Raw genomic sequence first — 24,852 nt, 5'->3', positions numbered from 1 at the left:
CAAGAAACTGGTTGTATTGAGGGCCTGAGGAGGGTTAGGGGAGGAGGAGTCAATAGAGGTAGAAAAGAGATTTTTCCCTGTGCATGTTTCCTATCAAAGTTAATTTTAAAAACTTTATTTTTCAAAATATAGCCCTGAAAATAAGCTATATTAAGAATATATTTAAATGTGTAATACATGAAAATAAACATTCTATAATATAAGATTTCGTGCATTGTTATGGAGTTTTGCGTGAGTCTCAAAAATTGTTTGCTCTTTCTGTTGATAGCTAATATCATAAGGTAGGTTGTTATCAGGGAAACAGTGAAGTGATAAAGTTAATTTGCTTATCAGGACCCACAAAATGGAGGCCACCCCAGTGGCTTGGCCCACATCACCAATCTAAACCTAAGTCAGCCTGCACTTACAGGAAACACCTGTCAAGGAAACCTAACATACACCAATCACAATGCCCCACCTCAGCTTAGGTAGCTGACCTTACCCTAGAAAATATGACCTGCTAGCCTTGTAAGGAAATCCCCCACCTCCTAGCCAATCCTGCCCTGTTTCCACATTGCTCCTTCTAAAACTCCATAGAACTCGCTCCTGCCCAAAATCCCTCGGGCAGAGCGCTCCACTGCTTGTGAGGCCCTGTACCCCCAACCCATGGATTATTTTCCCTTGAATAAAGGACAGCAAACTCATTACCAAATTGTATTATTTTTGCCATTTGGCAGAAGTAAGCTAAGCTTCTTTTTGAATGAAATTAGAATGCTTACTATATTTAGCGAAACTGTGTTTTGCAGATCAGTGTACTAATTCTAATGTTTTTCTACTTTATAGTTAGAAAATTTCTGACTTGAAAAATGTGATTAATATATTCATAACATTAATATTAGATGTTTAACTCAGAACTTGATCCTTTTTTTTTTTAATTTTATTTATTTATTTATTTTCCCCCCCAAAGCCCCAGTAGACAGTTGTATGTCATAGCTGCACATCCTTCTAGTCGCTGTATGTGGGACACGGCCTCAGCATGGCCGGAGAAGTGGTGCGTTGGTGCGTGCCCGCGGTCGAACCCGGGCCGCCAGCAGCAGAGCGCGCGCACTTAACCACTAAGCCACCGGGCAGGCCCAAACTTGATCCTTTTTATCTCATTTGGTTCCTATAGTACACCAAGCTGTTCTGATTCTTCTGTTGGCAATATAATGTCATTCATTGGCACCAAAATATAAACTCTAATACATAGGGAAATTAAATTAGCTTCCTTGTGACAAGAGATTTTCACATATTGGGGTATATGGGGTAACTATTTGGGTTCGAAACTGATTCAGCTTGAACTAAAAATCCTGACATGGCCTATCAAACATTCATTATACATCTGCTTAACCATCAAAGTAAAGAATGCACTCTTAAGATAAGAAGGCACACTTCCCTTCCTATGCCCTATTGGTAACACCAGGATTAGTCCCTTTCCCAACATCAGGGTCAGGTTGACCTGCTAATTTGCAGCTGAATACCTCGTTGAAACTTTGATGAATATGTATCCTGGGCATGTTTAATGTACATTCTTTGCTCTAAAAAGATAAAAAACTGTACTGAAAACCACGCTTCTCCGGAACACTTTCTAAGTCCTTCCTGGGTTATAATCCTCACTCTGGCTCAAGTAAAATTCACCTTATTTCTCTTATCTCTAGAATGGTTATTGGTTATTTTGGGTCAACACTTGTTTATTTTATTTTTTCCCCCCAAAGCCCCAGTGGATAGTTGTATGTCGTAGCTGCACGTCCTTCTAGTTGCTGTATGCGGGACTCGGCCTCAGGATGAACGGAGAAGTGGTGCCTAGATGCGCACCCGGGATCCGAACCCAGGCCACCAGCATCGCAGCGCGCGCACTTAACCACCAAGCCACAGGGCCGGCCCTGGGTCAACACTTGTATTAGTGGGATGAATAAGTGATCTCTATTAAATCTGTTATCTTAAAAAATAAGTCATATCATAATATTGAAAGACCCTCTTGATGTAAAATTTGCTTACATTCTAAAAAGTTTACTGAACCGCTCTGAATTTTTGAAGTTTTATTAAAAATGTGACAAGAATGTGGTCAAATTTCATTCATAGCCTTTGGGCTTTACTTAGAAGATTCAGGAGGGTTTTTTTTGTTTTTTTTTTTGTGAGGAAGATCAGCCCTGAGCTAACATCCATGCTAATCCTCCTCTTTTTGCTGACGAAGACCGGCTCTGAGCTAACATCTATTGCCAATCCTCCACCTTTTTTTCCCCCCCAAAGCCCCAGTAGATAGTTGTATGTCATAGTCGCACATCCTTCTAGTTGCTGTATGTGGGACGCCACCTCAGCATGGCTGGAGAAGTGGTGCATCAGTGTGCGCCTGGGATCCGAACCCGGGCCGCCAGCAGTGGAGTGTGCACACTTAACCGCTAAGACACGGGGTGGCCCAATTCAGCAGTTTTTAATGAAATGGAAATATGTCTTGCTTTTGAAAACAAATCATAGAAGATAAACTCTAACAGTTATCAAGTAAGGTAAAGAAGTATTTCTCTCCATCCTCCTCAAAACAAGAACCAAAACAAAAAACCCCTGAGATTTCCTGTTTGTCTTTCTGCTGCTATTTTCTATGCTCTGTCTTCAAATCATCGTTATTCAGTATTTTGAGTTTTATTGCCAAGCTTGCCCTCCTGCATCCTGGTAATAATAGAGACTGAAGCAGTAGCAACTTCCTTATATTTTACTGAAGCAAGCCTTGCACAGCTTGCTTTCTGTTTGTTTGCACTAGAATGTAGACCAGTTGTTTTGTTTTTATTTGGTTTTGAAGAGAATAAGCTATGAACCACATATGGTCATACATTTGTCTTTCATCTGCCTTAAATCTAAACAATGAAGTATGAAACAATTTTCTTTGAAATCATTTGTAAAGCTACTTATGAAATTATTTGCCTTAATAACTATTAGTAATATAAAAGGAATCCTCCCTCGGCTCTCCCTTCAAACTATAAGGCAAAGATTATAATTTAGGGAGACAGCAAAAGAAGCATGCGGATGAAAAATGCCATCTCTGCAGCAGATAAAGAAGTATGACACATATTCAACAAAATGTGTCCTCATCTTTTTTACCAAACTCAGTGTTTATGATAGTGCACTTTTCCAGAAACTCATCGCATCCCAGCAAGATCGTGGAAAATCTCACACATTGTTCACTTTTATGATTACTTTATGGATTGCCACATAACCTGTATAACCTCAACAATCTCTCCCTCTTTCAATTCTCTATGCATAATCCCTTATAGCCCCATGACAAACTTCACCAACATATTTACATGACAATTAGCTGATGCCTGGCACAGAATTGTTACCTAAATATTTTTGGAATGAATGAATGAAAGAAAAAAATAAATGGTTTAAAACGTAAATCAGGGCTGGCGCCGTGGCTTAGCGGTTAAGTGTGCTCGCTCTGCTGCTGGCGGCCTGGGTTCGGATTCCGGGCGCGCACAGACGCACTGCTTCTCCGGCCATGCTGGGGCTGCGTCCCACGTGCAGCAGCTGGAAGGATGTGCAACTGTGACATGCAACTATCTGCTGGGACTTTGGGGAAAAAAAAGGAGGAGGATTGGCAATAGATGTTGGCTCGGAGCAGGTCTTCCTCAGCAAGGGGAGGAGAATTGGCATGGATGTTGGCTTAGGGCTGATGTTCCTCACATAAATAAATAAATAAATAAATAAATAAATAAATAAAATGTAAATCCATTGTTTCTTCTTCTTTTTTTTTTGTAAGGAAGATTGGCCCTGAGCTAACATCTGCTAATCCTCCTCTTTTTTTTTTTTTTTTTTTTTTGCTGAGGAAGACTGGCCCTGGGCTAACATCCATGTCCTTCTTCCTCTACTTTATATGGGACTCCTCCACAGCATGGCTTGACAAGCAGTGAGTCGGTGCATGCCCAGGATCTGAACCGGTGAACCCTGGGCCGCCGCAGCAGAGTGTTCACACTTAACCACCTGCGCCACCAGGCTGGCCCATAAATCAATTATTTCTATCTGGAGCAGTGATACAGATCATATTGTTACACTCTGACTTGAATTTATTGCAAATGTAATTGGGCCCAAACCTAAAAATTACCTGTTAAAATAACATTTAAAAGAAATAATTAGGGGCCGGCCCTGTGGCTTAGCGGTTAAGTGCACGCGCTCCACTGCTGGCGGCCCGGGCTGGGATCCCGGGCGTGCACCAATGCACCACTTGTCCAGCCATGCTGAGGCCGTGTCCCACATACAACAACTAGAAGGATATGCAACTACGACATACAACTATCTACTGGGGCTTTGGGGAGAAAAAGGGAACAAAAGGAGGAGGATTGGCAATAGATGTTAGCTCAGGGCCGGTCTTCCTCAGCAAAAGGAGGAGGATTGGCATGGATGTTAGCTCAGGGCTGATCTTCCTCACACACACACAAAAAAGAACTAATTAGGGGCCTGTGCAGTGGAGTAGTGGTTAAGTTCTTGCACTCCACTTCAACAGCCTGGGGTTTTCAGGTTTGGATCCCAGTTGCGGACCTATGCACTGCTTGTCAAGCCATGCTGTTGCAGGGGTCCCACATATAAGAAAAGTAGAGAAAGATGGGTATGATGTTAGCCCAGGGCCAATCTTCCTCAGCAAAAAGAGGAATGGCAATGGATGTTGCTCAGGGCTAATCTTCCTCACCAAAAATATTAATTAATTAAAGTAACTATTAGTTTGAATACGTGATATATGCACATGGCATAAAGTTGAAAAGGTACAAATGATATAGAGTGAAAAGTAAGTTCCCACCACAGCCACCACCCACCTTGCCTCCAGCCACCAAGTTTTCTTCTTTTGAGGTCATCACAGTTACCAGCTTCAAAAGATCTTAATGAGTAAAAGAAATACTAGATTTGTCCTCCCAAAACAGCATGTTCCTTGCAGATCTGCAACAAGAAAGGAATAGATAATGTTACTGATTTTTTTCATGCCTCCATGAGATAAGGATTCCACAAGTTTTCTGAGAATAATGTGAGCTGCAAATAGTTGGGTAAAATCCATAGAAGTAAGTCAATGTGACGCTATTGTTAAACTTTCCAATGTGGAATGGCAAGGAGTTTGAGATAGAATACATTTTTTGTTGTTTTTTTCTGAAACAATTTGATCCAAGGTTTGCTTTTGCTCAAACCGGGCAGAGTTCGTTGGGGCAGAGTTCATTCACAGTGAAATTCACCTTGTCAGAACTGCGTGTTGACATTTTCCTTTCTCTCTTGCATTCAGTATTAGGTGGTAGATTACAAAGAGTGGTTTATCTTTGAATCAAAGGTGATAGCAGTTGACTATGTAAACATTTTCTGAGCTGTGATGGTTTCTAAGGAGCCACCAAAGCTGGGGGAGAAACTGAAGAGGCTGCTTTCCCATCATAGTGAAAGGAATATCCATCCTCTTGGATAGACAAAAATCAGCCTGTACTGTCTTGTTTAGGGTTATGAAAAGTATCCAGTGCTTCAATACTTAAAAAGTCCTTCCTTTTTTCAAAAGCTAAACAGAACCTGTAAAATGAAGTATTTGTATGCTGCAGAGTGCTCTGAGGAATATAGAACTGGGGGATTGGTAGCTAGATCTCTTTTTGTGCCCTAATCAAAATGAAAAGGTGACAAGTTACATGTCGATATTAAGGCAAAAATGATTCATTTACCCCACCTCAGAAAACAGTAAAAATGAAATCAGCCAATCTGCAAGTAAAGTCAACAGTCAAATGTACTTTTTCCAGAACTTTCAGTAAAAAGAGGACATTGAACCACTACAAAATTTCACATGAAAAACATTGCTGAAAGGCTAATAAGGGATAGTAATTTTATTTTTAAAATACTTAATACTTACCCTAAATGTGGGCTATCAGGTTTAAACAACAGGCTAAATATTTAGGAAAAAATAAAGTTGGTTCCATACTTCATAACACACACTAAATGAATTCCATCTGGATTAAATATTTAAATGTCAAAAATGTTAAGAGTTTACATATAAAAAATGAACTATAAAAGTAATATAAATTATAGGGAAAATTTATCTCTAAATTATAAGTAAAAGTTTCTTAGTGTGTATTAGATAAACAAAGGTATTTATGAAACTTTTGGGACATTCAGTGCAGAAAACTATAAAGGAAAAGATTGTTTCATTTGTCTACATAAAACTTCTGCACGGATGGGGCCAGCCCCGTGGCTTAGCGGTTAAGTGCGTGTGCTCTGCTACTGGCGGCCCGGGTTGGGATCCCGGGCACGCACCGATGCACTGCTTCTCCGGCCATGCTGAGGCCGCGTGCCACATAGAGCAACTAGGAGGATGTGCGACTATGACATACAACTATCTGCTGGGGCTTTGGGGAAAAAAAAAAGGAGGAGGATTGGCAACAGATTTTAGCTCAGAGCCAGTCTTCCTCAGCAAAATGAGGAGGATTAGCATGGATGTTAGCTCAGGGCTGATCTTCCTCACAAAAAACAAAACAAAACAAAACAAAAGAAACTTCTGCACGGAAACAAAATCCTAAACTCTATCATATGTAAATTAAATAACCAATGGCAAACTGGGAAAAAATACATTGTTGAAATAACTTTCTAGGCCTAAGATGGAGCTGCTCCTGCATTGGGTGCCACGTGAGCAAACCAAAATGTAGATAATTTTCCTGCCCCTGTAAATGCTCTGCTTGACTAGAAATGCAGTATATCTAGTCAGCCAATCCCCAAACGCCAAGCCAACTCTGGGATCTATACTTATTTCCTTGTTACTTCTCACCCCAAACAAGGTTGATTTTGTGGCTCCAGCCAATCAGGCTATTGATTTCTATTTTTCTCTTCCTTTTTCTTTATTCTTCGTAAAAACTTTCTGCTTCCACCTGCATTTTGCAGTTCTCCAAAAGGAGACTGTCCACTTCATGAAGTGATAAATTTTGTGTCACCTAAATTGTCTTCTTTAATCATTTTTTACAACATGCAACTTTTATGACAAGTAGTCTAATATATAATAAATTCTTATAAATCAATAAGCAAAAGTCTCAAAAGAGAATATAATAAAAGGTCAAAGGACACAAATATGAAAATTTGCAATAGGAAAATTCATTTGGGGGCCGGCCCTGTGGTGCAGTGGTTAAGTGCGCGTGCTCCACTTCGGCAGCCCGGGGTTCACAGGTTCGGATCCAGGGCGCACACCGACGCACTGCTTATTAAGCCATGCTGTGGTGGCGTCCCAAATAAAGTAGAGGAATATGGGCACAGATGGGAAGTTGGGCCCAGAGCCAATCTTCCTCAGCAAAAAGAGGAGGATTGGCATCAGATGTTAGCTCAGGGCTGATCTTCCTCACCAAAAACAAAAAAAAAAAAACCAGAAAAAAATTCATTTGGATAATAGATTTATGAAAAAAATGTTCACTGTCTGTTATGGGCTGAATTGTGGTCACCCCCAAATTCATATGTTGAAGTCCTAAACCTCAGTACCTCAGAATGTGACTATTTGGAGATAAGGTCTTTAAAGAGGTAATTAAATTAAAATGAGTTCATTAGGATGGGCCTAATCCAATAAGACTGGTATCATTTTTTTGTTTTTTTTTTGAGGAAGATCAGCCCTGAGCTAACATCTATTGCCAATCTTCCTCCTTTTTTTTTTTCCTTTTTCTCCCCAGGGCCCCAGTAGATAGTTGTATGTCATAGTTGCACATCCTTCTAGTTGCTGTATGTGGGACGCGGCGTCAGCATGGCTGGAGAAGCGGCGCATCGGTGCGCGCCCGGGATCCGAACCAGGGCCGCCAATAGCGGAGCACGTGCACTTAACCGCTAAGCCAGGGGGCCGGCCAGACCGGTATCCTTATATGATATAATTTGAACACAGACATACACAGAGGGAAGACCACGTGAAGTCACAGGGAGAAGAGGGGCATCTACAAGGCAAGGAGAGAGGCCTCAGAAGAAACCAATTCTGCTGACATCTTGGTCTCTGACTTCCAGCCTCTAGAATTGTGAGAAAATAAATTTCTGTTGTTTAAGCCACCCAGTCTGTGGTCCTTTCTTGTGGCAGTCCCAGCAAACTAATACACCATCACCATAATCAAAAGAATGCAAATTAAAATAGCAATTACAACTTTCAAATTGGCAATGAGAAAATAAACAACTATATTATTCAGTGTTGATAAAGCGGTCATACACTGCTGGCAGTAGTATAAATTGGTATTACTTTCTGAAGAACAATTTGAAAATAAGTACTAGAAATCTTAAAAAGCGAATACACTTTGACCCACCAGTTATACTTTTGAGAATGAATCATATGGAAATAACCAGTGTTATACAAAGATGTTCATTACAGCCTAGTTTATGCATGTGAAAAATTGTAAATCTCATAGATAACAAAAATTAAAGGATTGGTTTAAGAAATTTTAGCTTCTTAAGCTAGAATATTACACAGTCATTAAAAATACTATTTTTGCAGATGAATTAGCTACATGTACAGTTGTTTTTTACGAGCAATTTCAAATATACAAAAAAATGAAGAGAATGATATAAATACCTACCACTTTGATTTTGAAAATGTTAATATTTTGACATACTTTCTTCTTTTCTTTTTTTTTTAAACTAAAATATTCCAGATCCAGTTCAATGATCTTTGTGCCTTTTTTCAGTAGTATTTTTTCCCACCAACATCCTCATCCCCTGAAAGGCAACCATTCTCAAAAATTAATTTCACTCAACATTTTGTTTTCAAGATCCATTCATTTTGAATCATGTAGCTCTAGCTTATTGCTTCCAGTTGTGACATAGTATTCCATTATATGAATACACAGTTGTGACATAGTATTCCATTATATGAACACACATATGAATAATATAAATTTGTCTTCTGCTTTAATGAATCACTTGGGTTTTTCCAATTTTTTTCCTCTGACATATACAAAGCTGCAATGAACATTCTTGTACATATCTCCTTGGGCACATTTGTGCGGTTTTCTCCCAGTTGCATATTTGAGATTTAAATTGCTGCGACATTAAGTATATGCATTTTAACTTCACTAGATATTGCCTCAGTGCTTCCTAAAGTAGTATCAATTTACACTCCCATTATGTGTCAGTTAGTTTGTGCTATGTAATAAACCATTCCCTCAGTGGCTTAAAAAACAAACATTTATTATTTCTCATGCTTCTTTGGGTTGGTGGCTAGTTCTTCTGGTCTGGTGAGCTTGGCTGGGGCTGGATTTTCAAGGATGCCCTTACTTACGTGTCTGAGTCTTCATCGGCGTTGATGGGCAGCTGGACAGCTGGAGCCTCTCTCCACAGGCTCCATAAGGCTCTCATCACTCAGGAGGCTAGCTCCAGCTTGTTCACATGGATGCAGAAAGCCTCCTGGCAGTAAGAAAGGACCAGTCCTAATGAACAGAAGCTTTTCAAGCCTCTGCTTTCATCATGTTTGTGAATGTCCCATTGGCCAAAGCAAGTCACATGGCCAAGCCCGGATTCAAGGAGTGGAGAAATATATTCCACCACTGGATGGGAGGAGTGGCAAAATTACGTCACAAAGGGTCAAGCATACAGGAATGAGAGAACTCTGTGGCTGTTTTTTGCAATCTACCATGCACTGGAAGTGGATGAAAGTTTCCACTTCCCTATATTCTTGACAACACGTGGTATTATGTGACTTTTTAATCTTTTGCTAATCTGAGAAGGATAAAGCAACATCTAATTATTGTTTCCATTTTAATTTGCATTTCTCTGATTATTAGTAAGGTTGTACATACAATTATTGGCATATTACATATATATTATTGGCATAGCACTCATGTTTTAGAATAACATGCACACACACACAGAAAAAAGATTTAAAGAATACACATTGGAATAGTTCAATTTGGGTAGTGGAATTACAGATTATTTTTATTTTTTCTCATCCATATTTTCTATTATAATTTTTTGTGTGTGTGAGGAAGATCAGCCCTGAGCTAACAGCCATGCCAATCCTCCCCCACCCCCTTTTTTTTTTTTTTGCTGAGGAAGACTGGTCCTGGGCTAACATCTATGCCTATCTTCCTCCACTTTATATGGGACGCTGCCACAGCATGGCCTGACAAGCGGTGCCTCGGTGCGCACCTGGGATCTGAACCCTGGGCTGCCAGTGGCGGAGCGCACGCACTTAACCACTACACTGCGGGGCCTGCCCTCATCCTTATTTTCTAGAATGAATATCTGTGACTATTGGAAAGAGGTTAGGAAAGTAAATATACATGTTAAAATATTCTGGTAAAATCTCCAACTGGGCTAACACCAACTGGGTGTACTGCAATTCAGTTCTGACATTAACCAGCCAGAGTTAGCAGCAGACTCCACAAATTAAGGGCTCAGTCCTCCACAAGACTGCCCTCCCTTCAGATGCCAGCCCCAAGTAAATTTCCCAGGAAACTTAGTAGGGTTCTGCATGCACTTCTGACCTACTGTCTACAGATTTGGGAGTTCCGAAGAACTCAGGTTTGATAATTCATTAAATTGACTCATAGAACTCAAGAACGTGCTATACTTATGATTATGGTTTCATTGTAAAGGATAGACATAGGATGAGGTCTGAGAGAGAACACAGAGCTCCCTTGATCTCTCTTTGTAGAATCAGGGCACATCACCCTCTCTGCACATCAAGGTGTTCACCAACCAGGAAGCTGCAATGAGTTTCTGCGTCCAGAATTTTTATTGGGGTTTCGTTATGGAGGCATGACTGGTTTAATCATTGGTCACACAATTGAACTCAATCTGTAGCCCCTTTCCCCACCCTGGAGGTCAGGAGATTGGGCTGATCAAAGTCCCAACTCTCTAATCAAGTGGTTGGTCTTTCCTTTTTTTTTAAATTGAAGTATAGTTGGCATACAATATTGTATTAGTTTCAGGTGTACAACATAGTGATTCAACATTTATATACTTTATGAAATGATCACCACGATAAGTCTAGTTACCATCTGTCACCATACAAAGTTATTACAATATTATTGACTGTATTCCCTATGCTGTACATTATATCTCTGTGACTTATTTATTTCATAACTGGAAGTTTGTACCTCTTAATCCCCTTAACTTATTTTGCTCATCCCCTCACTCTCCATCTGGTGACCACCAGTTAGTTCTCTGTATCTATGAGTCTGTTTCTGTTTTATTATGTTTGTTCATTTGTTTTGTTTTTTAGATTCCACATATAAGTGAAATCATATGGTATTTTTCTTTCTCTGTCTGACTTATTTCACTTAGCACAATACCCCTAGGTCCATCCGTGTTGTTGCAAATGCAAATAGCAAGATTTCATTCTTTATTATGGCTGAGTAGTATTCATAGAAACTCTCACAATGCACAATAGCATATTAAAGACTGAAAAGTTCATTCATTTACTCAAATAATATTTACTGGACGTTTACTATTTTCCAGGCACTCTGCTAGACCGTGAACAAGACAGAGAGTAAGAGGAGGGACCTAACCTAGTGTAGGAAGTTAAGGCAATGGGTTGGTTTTTTTTTTTTTTTTTTGTCCATTATCAATTTTTTCCCAGTTGTATTGAGATATAATCAACATATAACATTACTTAAGTTTAAGGTGTATGAAATAATAACTTGATATATGTATATATTGTAAAATGATCACCACAATAAGTTTGGTTAACATCCATCACCTCACAGAGTTATAATTTTTTTTTCCTTGTGATGAGAACTTTCAAGATTTACTCTCTTAGCAACCTTCAAAGGCAATAGGTTGTTGAATGCTGGCTCCCTCAAAGTGCCACCAAAATAACCCGTGGAGAAGGCTGGGCTTAGTTCAGTGCTTGTCGAGGTACGGGACGGATTCTTAGTAGTTTCTCAGAAGGGTGAGGGCAAAGGCAGGATATTTATGAGGTTTTTGGGATCTGGATTACAGCGGCTATTTTGATGCAGAGCTTGATTAGAATTGGACAAGTTTGTGACATCATAGTTTAGAATTGGGGGACACAGCGTGGTGAGTTTCCAGGTGAATCTAGAAGAGTAAACAACCTTTAGATGCTAATCTATTTTCCTGGGAAAGTATATTTACTTTAATGAGAGTAAATTCAGTAGTCTAGTGTTCAGATTAGTGGATTTTCAGGAAGTTCCTGGAACAAATGATAAAATTATTTGCCATTTCATCTTTCTCAGTAAGAAGTTCCTGGAATAGGAAAGTCAGATATAGACAGTAAGCTGTGTATGTGTAGACAGTAAGTTATTTCGATTTCTCAAAAGGAAACTCTTTGAATTTCTTTTAATCCAGTCTTTTCCAACTCATTTGACCATAACACACTTTTTTTCTCATAAAAACCGTTAAATTTTTAAGAACAGACCATGATAAACACTAGACTAGGAAATGATTTCTATGAGACCACTAAGAACCAGTGGTTCTCAAAGGGTGGTCCCCCGACTAGCAGCAGCAGCATCTCTTGGGAACTTGTTAGAAATGGGTCCTACCTACTAAATCTGAAACTCTGGGGGTGGGGTTAGCAATCTGTGTGTTAACCCACCCTCCTGGTAACTGATGCGTGCCAAAGTTTGAGAACCGATGCTGTAAGCCTTTTCACAACTCGAACTTCCCTCTCCTCTTTTATTTTTCCGGCCAATGCAGAACTGAGACATGTGGGTGCCCAAGCAGGCTATACCTGGTATTCCTTCAAGGAAACAGTCTTTAAATATTTGTCTGCATGTACTTAGTGGAGACGGGGGCAAACCAATTTTTTGTGAAAGCTGCATGCCCCTTTCTTTATGTTGTGACTCATACTCCGATGTTCTCTCCTATTCTTTGAGCTCTTCAAAGACAATACTGTCCTTGTGCTAGGATTAGTGCATTAGTGAGGTATACAAAATTTACTCACGATTTTAGAGGGGAGCTAAAGGAGAGGGGCTAGATAGCATGGTATCGGGATTTTGCTTTTAAAAGAATAAATGCCGGGACCGGCGTGGTGGTGTAGTGTTTAAGTTCACACGCTCTGCTTCGGCAGCCTGCGGTTCACAGGTTTGAATCCCAGGTGGGGACCTATGCACCACTCATCAAGCCATGCTGTGGCGGTGTCCCACATACAAAATAGAGGAAGATGGGCATAGATGTTAGCTCAGACCCAATCTTCCTCAGCAAAAAAAAAGGAAGATTGGCAACAGATGTTAGCTCAGGGCCAATCTCCCTCACCAACAAATAAATAATAAAATAAAATAATAAAATAAAATAAAATAAAATAATAAAAAAAATAAAAGAATAAATCCCCCCCACCACCACCACCACATCTCTTCTCGAAACCTCTCCTCTGGGCTTGGCAGCTCTTGGGCTGCCTTTCTCTTCCTTCTCCTGTCACCACACCTTCTCTCTAACCTTTTCTTCTAAGAGCAGTTCAGTTCAATGCCCACAAAAATTTTGAAAGTCTTTACCTCAGCTCCTAATTAATACCACTTTCAAGGAAGTTGAAGGAATTCTATTGAGGCTGAAGACTTTTTGCCTTGTGAACAAAAACCTCACCAGTTCGCTGTGCTGAGGGCGGGTGACGTCAATTTGCGTTTCCCCGCCTTGGCAGAGAGGAAACCTGATTACAGTGGTATCCTGTTTCCAATGTTTTCGTGTCAGATTCCAGGGTCCCTTTTAGAGTGGTTTTCTACCATGACTAAGTCCCCCTTAGTGTGGCTTGGGTCCTATACCCCACTGTTCTGCCTCCCTCCTGGTGGTATGGGGTGCAAAGCCAGGCAGGGAGAATGGAGGCCGCCCCTATAGGGTATTATTGAGGGACTGTGTCTAGGAAGTGGCACATCTGAAAGAGGCCTGTTTACAGCTACCTGGGAGGAGTGGTCTCTGGTTTCAGACTTTGTTATACATGAGAATCATCTGGGGAGCTTTGAAAAATGCCAATGCCCAGGCCACACTCCATACCAGTTAAATCGGAACCCTTGGTGCAGACCCCAAGGACTATTATTTTTTAAAGCTTCCTAAGTGATTCCAATGTACAGCAAGTTTGAGAACCCCTGGACTAGATGGTGTACAAAATCACACACTATGCTAAGACATTCTAACCATTTTGTTCAAAGTACATCAAATAACAACACGAGTTCTATTTGTGTCACACTGTTTCACAGACAGGAAATTTGAGAGACAAAGGGAAAATGTGACTCATGTAAGAAAGGCCACAGATGAACTGTTGAGGGTGGTATAGAAGGTGCCGCCTTCTACCAGTCACTGCTGCCATTAAGGCATATAACATGGCAAATGCAGTACTAGTCTTTGATGTTTCCTGGGACCAAAAAGAGTTTGGAGAATCTTAATGGGTGATGCAGGCCATTTGAATGGAAGCCTCATGTATTACTTTCTTTTTTTTTTTTTTAATTTTTTATTTATTTATTTTTTCCCCCAAAGCCCCAGCAGATAGTTGTATGTCATAGCTGCACATCCTTCTAGTTGCTGTATGTGGGACGCGGCGTCAGCATGGCTGGAGAAGCGGCGCATCGGTGCGCGCCCGGGATCCGAACCCGGGCCGCCAGCAGCGGAGCGCGTGCACTTAACCGCCAAGCCATGGGGCCGGCCCCTATTACTTTCTGAATTAAGGTTTTCTATCTGAGAAGCCTGAAACCTGAAGAAGTAAAGTGATCATGACTTTTTTTAAAATTAATAATATGGTTTTAATAATAAAATCTGACTAAAAGCTGTGAGAAATGCTCACATGTGGTCAGAAGCAACCTCAAAGTAGTTTAACCTTGTTCTACAGCACTTCACACCATGCGATTCTGGAGATACTTCTGTTCACCAGCTCTGGCTCAAAATAAATGTCAAAAAATTCAGACCAAAGGCACTGTCAGGCCACAGAACCCACGTCCTGGTGGTTACAGAATATTTAAATTACAGTGGGGAAAAAATGAAAGGAAAGGAGTTGATAGGGATAGAGTTTTTATTTTAAAAATTAATGTTTTAGGGGCTAGCCTGGTGGCCCAGCAGTTAAGTGTGCATGCTCCGCTTCGGTGGCCCGGGAGTTCACAGGTTGGGATCCTGGGCGCGCACTAACGGACGGCTTGTCAAGCCATGCTGTGGCGGTGTCCCATGTAAAGTAGAGGAGGATGGGCACGGACGTTAGCCCAGGGCCAATCTTCCTCAGCAAAATAACAATTAATGTTTTAAATTTAATTTCTTATTTTTAATTAACCTTTTTTCTGATTAATTGAGTGCTGAAGTTATAAATTACTAATCCCATCATTACCAGTAGTTAAATCAGTCTAAAGAAGGGCATAGATTAACTGAGCAGAACGGTATTTTGGCTGCTTCTGTCACTTTCCTCTTTTGCTTTCCACAGCTGAACAATTTCTGCATGGGGACGTGCAAGACAGAAGACTCTTGCTGGAAAGGAGAAGCTATTTGATTTGGGATTATCAGAGTGGAAGCCTCCTGTCTACACCACAGAAGACCTGTCTTACCTGGAGATTGCATAGGATATCCTACAACTATATGAGTGGAAGGTCAAAATGCCCCTAAAAACTTTGTCACAGAAGCGTTCCCCCACCAGCCTGTGGTTGAGTCCTGAACTTCTTCTAACATGGATTTAACTTTTGGAATAAAACGCCATCCTCCTCATGGCAGAAGTTGTGAGTTTTCCATTCAACATCCACTCCTCCTTTCCCCTGCTAACCTAGGGTTGCCAGACAAAGCAAGGATGCCCAGTTAAATTTGAATTTCAAATAAACAGTGGAGAATTTTTAGTATAAATATGTCCCAAACATTACATACTTCTACTAAAAAAAAAGTTCACTGTTCATCAGAAAATCAAATTTAACTAGGCATCCTGTATATTTATTTACTAAGCCTGGCGTCCCTATGCTAACCAAATGGAAACTCTGTTTGTGGTAGCAATGTGCCCATCTGCAGACATTGCATCAGGATTGGTCTAAATCAGTCATGATAATACATCCCTCATTTTCCCAGACTTTCTTGCAGCTGGGAGTGTCCGTGTGACCAGTTCTGGCCACTGAGACATTAAGGAAAGTCTGTGCGTGTGTGTGGGGTGCAGTTTGAAAAGATTTTTTTCTGGCAAAAGAGACATGACTAGTGGTGAGATCTTTGCCCTGTCCCTCCTTCGTGCCTACAATGTGGATGTGATGCTGGGGCGCAGCAGCCCCTCCTGATTCTAAGGGCAAGACAGACGACTGCACAGACACTGGGGCTGATGTGGTGAAGTCCTCGAGCCAGTGCCGGCAGCTGCTGCCTCCAGAAGTCTTGTTTGTAAGAAAGATAAACCCTTCACTGTATAAGCCACATGGGTTTTCTGTGACTTGCAGCTCTTTTTCTCTTAAAAAATGCTCATGTCCTGGGAGAGGAACCTTATTATTCACATCTTGACATGAAGTCATTTATTGGCATCTTGTCCGTTGAGAACTTGCTGAGAGGGAGTTTTGATTGAGTGACCACTGAGAAGCATCCAGAGCAGAAGGCACTGCCCAGAGAGGCGGTGGGGGAGCTCCTGCCCTGGCAGAGAGTCTCCTTCACAGAGCTGCCGCCTCTCAGTCACATCCATCTGCCGGGCTCTTCGTTGATTCGGGTGGAGCTGTGGCTCCTGAGGAATTTCCATAGATTCCTGCCTGTGGTGAGCAGAGTAATGCCCTGCCCTCTAGATGCCCACATCCTAATCCCAGGAACCTATTAATGTATTACATTCCATGGCCAAGGGGAATTCAGGGAGCAGATGGAATTAAGATTGCTAATCAGGTGACTTGAAGATAGGATCGTCTGCCTGGGCCCAAAGAGATCACAGGGTTGTTAAAAGTAGCAGGTGGAGGCAGAAGAGGGAGACAGAGTCAGAGGAGACATGATGACGGAAGCAGAGGTGAGAGTGATTTATGTGAGAAGGACTCGACCGACCACTGCGGCTTTGAAGCTGGAGGAAGGGCCACAAGCCAAGGAACGTGGGCGGCCTCTAGAAGCTGGAAAAGGCAAGGAAACAGATTCTCCCCTGGAGCCTCCAGACAGGAACGCAGCCCTGCTGATACCTTGATTTTAGCCCAGTGAGTCCTGCGTCAGACTTCTGACCTCCAGAACTGTAAGATAATAAATTTGTGCTGTTTAGAGTCGTTCCCTTTGTGGTGAGTATAAGGTGTTCATTCATCCATCCGTTCCCTTATCATTCATCAGTTCTTACTGAGCTCCCACTTTGAGTCAAGCACTTTATGGATGTTGGGGATATATCAAGAACAAAACAATTTAAAACAACCTCTGCTCTCACAAAAAGCCTTCTATTTATTGGAGGGGGAGCAGATTTTTTTTTCGTTAAGTAAAACATACTATTATTATGCATTCTAGGTGGTGTACGTGCTGTTGTGGAAGACTGAGACAGTGAAGTGGACAGGAGGGGTTGGGGAGGGGATTGCCATTGTAAATGGAGTGGTCAGTGAAGCAACATTGTGAAGTTACAGTTGAGCCCAGTCTGGTACCTGGGGGAGGAGTCTGCCAGGCAGAGGGGCAGCAAGTCAACACCCGAGAGATGAGAGTATGCCTGGTGTGCTCCAGCAGGGGCAAGGAGGTGGGTGTGCCTGGAGCTGCAGGATGGAGGGGGGAGTACAGAGATCAGATCAGAGGCTGTGGGGCCAGATTTATAGAGGTCACTGCAAAACCTTTGGCGTTTACGCTGAGTTGGGAAGCTCTGACCTACATCTTAAAATGATTACTCTTGTTGCCCTGTAGAGAACAGGTTCATGGGGGCACGAGAGGAAGCAGGAGGCTTCCAGTGAGACAAGGTGATGGCTTGGAGCAGGGGGTGGGAGGGGAGGTGGGTGGGAGGGATCATCATCTGGGTGTAGTTTGAAAATAGAGCCAAAGCGTTTGTTGATGAATTGGGTCTACACTGTGTGAGAGAGAGGCAAGACAGGGTGACCCCAATAGTGTTTGGCCTGAGCAGCTGGGTGGATGGAGTTGTGAATGGCTGAGAGGGAGGGGAGGCAGGAGAAGAGGCTGTGGGAGAAGACTGGGGCTGCGTATTGGACACGCTTGAGATGCTGACTTAACCTCTAAGTGGAGACGTCAGCTCAGCGGTGGGAAATACGAATCTGGAGCTGAGAGGAGAGGTCCAGGCTGGAGATAAACATCAGGGAGATGTGAAATATAGCTGTATTTAGCAGCTTGAGGCTGGAGGAGGTCACAAGGAAGGACTATGGAGAGAAAAGACTCGAGATTTGAGGCCTGAGGCTGAGGCTTTGCAGGGTGAAGAGGCTGGAAGATGAGGCAGAACCAGCAGGCTTAGAAGGAGTGACAGGAGAGAAAGAGAGGATTCAGTGCCCAGTTTGAAAGAGTTTCCAGAACAAACGATTATTTCTCTGAAATGCTGCTGAGATGACAAGTAAGATGAGCTCAGATAAATGCCTGACAGGTGCAGTAACGTGGAGCTGAATTTGACAAGAGCAGTTTCCCTAGAAACTACTTCCAGGGGAGTCAGCGCTGCGTTAGAGGGGGTTAACAGAATTTGGAGACAGCAGACACAGTCATTCTTCCAGAAACTCCCTTTGCTGTACCCATGAGGGGGCTTATGCCCCCGGGACCCTCTGCACTGTCTGGAGGGCCCAGCTGGAAGCCCGCTGCGTGCGGGCGCAGGACCAGCCGCGGCTCCCTCCTGACTGCTCAGCGCAGGGCGAGCTGAGGGGCAGCTTTCTGTAAAGCGGGGTCAGCAACTGAGGCAAACGATGGCCATGCCCGTTCATTTCTGTGTGGTCTTAGCTAATGCCACCCTCAGGGGCAGAGGTAAGTAGCGTGAGGGAGACCATGAAGCCAACAGTGCTTAAAATATTTACTATCTGGCCCTTTCCAGAAAAGCATTGCCAAGCTTTGTTATAAAATGGAGAGAGAGAGAGAGAGAGAGAGTGAATTAGGGTAGTGGCTACAGGAGGAAGGGGCTCAAGAAAAGGTTTTTAAAGAAGGGAGAAGTACAATGTTTCTATGCCTATCAGACAGATTCAGTAGACAGAATAAAAATTTATGTTGCAGAAGGGAGAATTGCTGGGTGATGTTCTCGGTATGAAAGAAGGGTGGGGATCTAGTGCCCACGTGGAACAGTTGCCCTTGCTAGGAATAGACACATATGTCTGTTATTATTACACTCTGAAAAGATGTGAGACCTCACACGAGAAAAGTGTGAAAGTTACACCTTGTATTTCAGTTTTTACCTATCAGAACTGGCAGAGGTAAAAACTCTGACGTTTGCTCTGCTGGTGAGTATGTGGGAAACAGGCAGTCACATGTTGTGGGTGAGAGTGGAAGTTGGTGCACTTTCCATATGGGAAGCACGTCATCACGAAGCTGAAGGCTGTGCCTTCTCAGGGGATCATCCACCCAGGAAACTGACCATGCGAAACTGACCTTCAATCACCCCTGCAGTGATTATTCAGGAATGAGCTGGGTTATTAGCAGTTCCCATCACTGGTCAGGCATGCAGCTGGGGTTTCCAGAACCCACAGAGGGTCTGAGTGTGTGTGAACCCTCTTGTCAGCGCAGCAAAGGACATTTTTTGAAGACCTGGTAGGATCCTCACCCCAGCAACAGTGTCCAGGGAAGTTTACCCTTCTGGCTGCAGGGTCTTCCTGCTAGTGTGGTCTTCTTAGAGTTTAAATTCTCGTATCTTTTACCTGGTTTAAGGAACTTGTTTCCATTGCCTGTGTCTGATGGTATCTTTTGCCAATCACCTTCACCCTTGAAGGAGACTGTTACTGAACCAGGCTCATTTTGCCTGTCGCACAAAAGGCCAACCACTGAGATGACGAGTTTGCAGCAGAGGAAGGGTTTATTCACAAGGCAGCCAAACAAGGAGATAAGAGGCTGAATCTCAAATCCCCCTCCCCCAAAAATGGGGATTAGGGATATTTATGGGATAAAGTGGTGGAGTGGTCTGAAGTGTGGGAATAGATGATTGGAGGTTGGGCTGGCCCCGTGGCTTAGCGGTTAAGTGTGCACGCTCTGCTGCTGGCGGCCCGGGGTTCGGATCCTGGGCGCGCACCGCTTCTCCGGCCATGCTGAGGCCGCGTCCCACATACAGCAACTAGAAGGATGTGCGGCTATGACATACAACTATCTACTGGGGCTTTAAATAAATAAAATCTTAAAAAAAAAAAAAAAAAAGGATGATTGGAGGTAAAGAGAAGCGCGGTAATTGATGATCTGGGGAAGCACAGTCAAACTTCATGGCTCTTCACAGGACGCATGTTAACAAAATGGTGGTGTTAGCATGATCTGAGGGTGGAGTTTTTGGCTCCCTGACATCAGGAGATCACTTATTGGACATCTGCACAGGCCCAAGTGATGAGTTGGTGGCCTTAACCGGCCTGAACTGGACAAGGAGTTGACTCTCAGTTCCTGAAAGACTTAAGCATCCATTACCATGGTGACCTAAGCCTCAAAGATGTTATCTATAGGGTGGGTTTAGTAATGCATTATCTAACTATTACAAACAGACAACTAACTGAGTATAGTTAAAACAAGTTGCCCCTGGTTTCAAAACCACACAGAGACCAATGCTTATCAACCTTTTATATGTACACACTTTTTTTTTTTTTGCTGAGGAGATTCACGCTGAGCTAACATCTGTTGCCAATCTTCCTCTTTTTGCTTGAGGAAGACTCACCCTGAGCTAACATCTGTGCCAATCTTCCTGTATTTTGTATGTGGGTCACCACCACAGCATGGCACACAAGTGGTGTAGGTCCACGCCCAGAACCAAACCCGGGCCGCTGAAGTGGAGTGTGCTAAACTTAACCACTAGGCCACAGGGCCAGCCCCTGTACATATATTTTGACCAAGCAATACCACTTCTGGCAATTTATTCTCTACATCTATTTCATACATGTATGAAGATATTCATTGAAGCATTGTTTGTAACAACAAAAAACTGAAAACAACCTAAATGTCCATTAAGGGCCTGTTTAAATATCATGGTACATCCCCTCTGCTGTGCACACACTGAAAAAAACAAAGACGGTTTCTATAAGCTGATGTGGAGTCATTTCCAAAATGTGTTAAGTGAAAACCAGCAGGGCAAAGAATAGATGTGCTAAATAGGTATTGCTAAATTGCCCTCTGTGTGGTTCAAGGGTGAAGGTGACTGGTGAAAAGTATCATCAGAGACAGGCAAAGGATACACGTTCTCTTAATAAAATGTCTAGAACATCTCTGGGAAGATACCAGGGAAATAAAAACAAACCAACTCCCCAAAAAATTTTACCAGTGGTTGTCCTCTGAAGGAAAAGTGGAGGAGTGGAGGCTATACACTTTTATATATTTTGAATTCTGTATCCATGCAGATTTTGAATGACATTCAAAACAAGAATACATTGGAAAAATAATCCATTTCTTGACAGGAAAAAAATCATGGGAGCCCTTGTAAGTTTTTAAGCAGGGGAGAGACATAACAGCATCAAAATTGCGTTTGCAGATTAATCAGAAAGGAATTGTTATATGTCGAGTTAATTGAAAGAGAGGGGCCAGCCCGGTGGCATAGTGGTTAAGTTTGTGTGCTTCGCTTTGGCGGCCTGCGGTTCACGGGTTTGGATCCTGGGCTTGGACCTACACATCACTCATCAAGCCATGCTGTGGTCGCATCCCACATACATAATAGAGGAAGATGGGCATACACGTTAGCTCAGGGCTAATCTTCCTCAGAAAAAAGAGGAGGATTGACAATAGATGTTAGCTCAGGGCCAATCTTCCTCACCAGAAAAAAAATGAGAGAGAGAAGAATTACAATGGAGATCATAAAACTGTTTAAGTATTCCCTGCTTGAGGTGTTAATGGGTCTAGACTAGAGTGGAAACAAAAGGAAGAGCCTGAGACCAAACCATTTGGCAGAAATTACAGAGAGACCTGTTTCAGTTTAATATGAGAAAGAAGAGTCTACAGATTAGAGCTGCTGATGGTGGAATAGAGAGGTAGACGTCCCCACCACGGATGGTGTTCATACAAAAGCTGGACCTATATGATAACAATGCTGTGAGCATAAAGCAAGTGTTCAACAGTGAGTGGGTCAGACTGGACAGTGTCTGAGATCTCTGCCAACCCTGAAATCTTGTGACTTTATGACAAAGCCTGAGGGATCCCCTAAATTCAGGGACAAAGGAGGGAGGAATCAGATGAGTCACAAAGAAGTTTTGAGGAAGGCAGGAAATTTATCAACTTCAAAGAAAGAGGGTAGGAAACAAGGATTAGGATTCAAAGATTAGGTAGCAAACAGTGTTATATGTTGCAGAGAAATTGTAAAAGCTGTTGGATTTGACAGAAGGATGGAGTTATACAAAATCTTCACTGAGCTGAGTTATTGCAGATCTTTAAGAGTAGTTTTAAAGTTTGAGGGTGGAGGTTTGAGGGATGAGAAGTAAAGGGTTAAAGTGGACACAGTAGAAAAAGAGTTTGGAAATAAGTTAATAGAAAGGAGAGCAAAGACTCCAATTACACATACATTGTGCTGCTTCTAGGTGGTCCCACAGCCGACTGATGCTTTGTTCATTTCTTCAGTCTTTTTTCTTTGTGATTAATTTTCTATTACTGTTATAGTTTTTATTGCTTTGTCTTAAAGTACACTAATCTTTTCTTCTTCCCTGTCTAATCTGCTGTTAATCCCAGCTATTTTTTTTTCATATCAGTTGGTATATTTTTGATCTCTAGAAGCCCGATTTTAGGTCGTCCATATTACTACTTAATGTGCTCAATCTTTCTTCTGCCTTCTTGAACATATGGAATTCAGTTATAACAACTGTTTTAATGTCCTATCATCGTTTTAAAAGGTCTGTTTTTATTGATTGATTCTTCCCCCTTTGTGGGGGGGGTCATATTTTGCAGCTTCTTTGCATGCCTGGTAAATTCTGATTGGATGCCAGACATCGTGAATTTTGCCTTGTTGGGTGCTGGCTATATTTTTATTTCTATAAATATTCTTGACCTTATTTTGGGGACCCAGGTCAGTTACTTGGAAATAGTTTGATCCTTTTGAAATATGCTTGTGAGCTTTGCTATTCAGACCCGAGCAACCTTCAGTCCAGGGATGGTTTTGCCCACTGCTGTGTACTTCATCTGATGTCTCTTCAATTACAAGGGTTTCCACCCTGGCTGGTCGGACTAGGTGCTGTTCTCAACTCTTCATGAGCTGTGGCGTTGTTCCCTCTGCTCCTTCCAAAGGGTTCTTTCGTGGCCTCAGGCAGTTTCCTTGTAAACAGGTATTCTCAGCTGAAGATTGAAGAGCACTCTCTGCAGATCTTTGGAGCTCTCTCCCTATGTTGTTCTCTCCTTTCTGGTATTTTGCCCCGCAGAGTCTAGCTTCCTTGGCCTCCCTGGACTCCCAGCTCTGGTTCTCTATCTCAGGAAGGCTGCTGAGCTCTACCTGAGTTACGCCTCCCTGAGCTGCAGCCTGGAAACACTCTCCAGGGCAATCACAGGGCTCACCTAATTTGTTTCCCATTTTTCAATCACTGTCCTGTGCTGCCTGATGTCCAATTTCTGGAAAACATTATTTCAGAAATAGTTTTAATGTATTTTGTTTGATTTCTCATTTGTTTCAGATGGCAAGTGTTAAAATACAAAATTCAACTGAGTAAATTTTAAAGATCTTATTGGTTTTAGTCAACGAATCATGAATTGGCAGCATCCAATCTAGCAGATAGAAAGGAGCTCCAAGGAGCTGTACAAAATGAGACTTTCATAGGCAGAAGAGAGAGGAAACAAGGGAGTTACACTAGACAAAAAAGTGGGTTGGCTATTGCGAGGTCACTTTCCTTTAGGGGATGGCAGGGGTCTACCAGGCAGATTACCTAAATAATGCTGATCAGGCAATTCCTGACTGACTGGTTTAAAATTCCATTTCTGGGAGAGCTGATACTGTAATTAAGTCTTGGTTTGGTGATATGGGGCTTAGCATAAGCAACTCCATTTTGGTCTTGTTGTCTTGTTTTTATTTTATTTTTTTTTAATTTTTTATTTATTTATTTTTTCCCTAAAGCCCCAGGCGATAGTTGTAAGTCATAATTGCACATTCTTCTAGTTGCTGTATGTGGGACGCGGCCTCAGCATGGCCGGAGAAGCAGTGCGTCTGTGCGCGCCCAGGATCCAAACCCGGGCCACCTGCATCGGAGCGCACGCACTTAACCGCTAAGCCACAGGGCCGGCCCATTGTTTTGTTTTTAACAGAAGGCAAATCTGATCCCTGTTACTCCCTCTTGACAGGAAATGGAAGTCTTTTTTTTTTTTTTTGTGAGGAAGATCAGCCCTGAGCGAACATCCATGCTAATCCTCCTCTTTTTTTTTGCTGAGGAAGACGGGCTCTGAGCTAACATCTATTGCCAATCCTCCTCCTTTTTTCCCCCAAAGCCCCAGCAGACAGCTGCATGCCATAGCCGCACATCCCTCCAGCTGCTGCATGTGGCACGGGGCCCCAACATGGCCGGAGAAGCGGTGCGTCGGCGCGTGCCCAGGACCCGAACCTGGGCCGCCAGCAGCAGAGCGCGCTCACCCAACTGCCAAGCCACGGGGCCGGCCCAGGAAATGGAAGTCTATCAAGCTCTTTATTTTAGATAATGCTAGCTAAGTACAGTGGATTTTCCTGTGGTACCAATTCATTATATTTACTTCTTACATCTAATGTATTTAAAAACTAGAGCTGATTTTCATCATATTTCTCAACTATTTTATGTTTATACACTTGGTTTTCGATACTACCACCAGAGGGCATCTCTGCCACATTTCAACCTCCGCTTGCGAGTCAGTATTAAAAACAGTTTTATACCTGGAACGTTCTTGTTCATTTAGCATGAGAATTCTAGTGCTCAGCTTAAAGTACTCTGTGAACCTACCTGACTCTGCTGTCTCTTT

This window comes from Ceratotherium simum, chromosome 20 (assembly GCF_057802395.1).
Source record: "Ceratotherium simum simum isolate JZ-2026a chromosome 20, ASM5780239v1, whole genome shotgun sequence".
NCBI classification, from domain to species: Eukaryota; Metazoa; Chordata; class Mammalia; order Perissodactyla; family Rhinocerotidae; genus Ceratotherium; species Ceratotherium simum.
Note: the sequence above shows the minus strand (reverse complement) of the source record.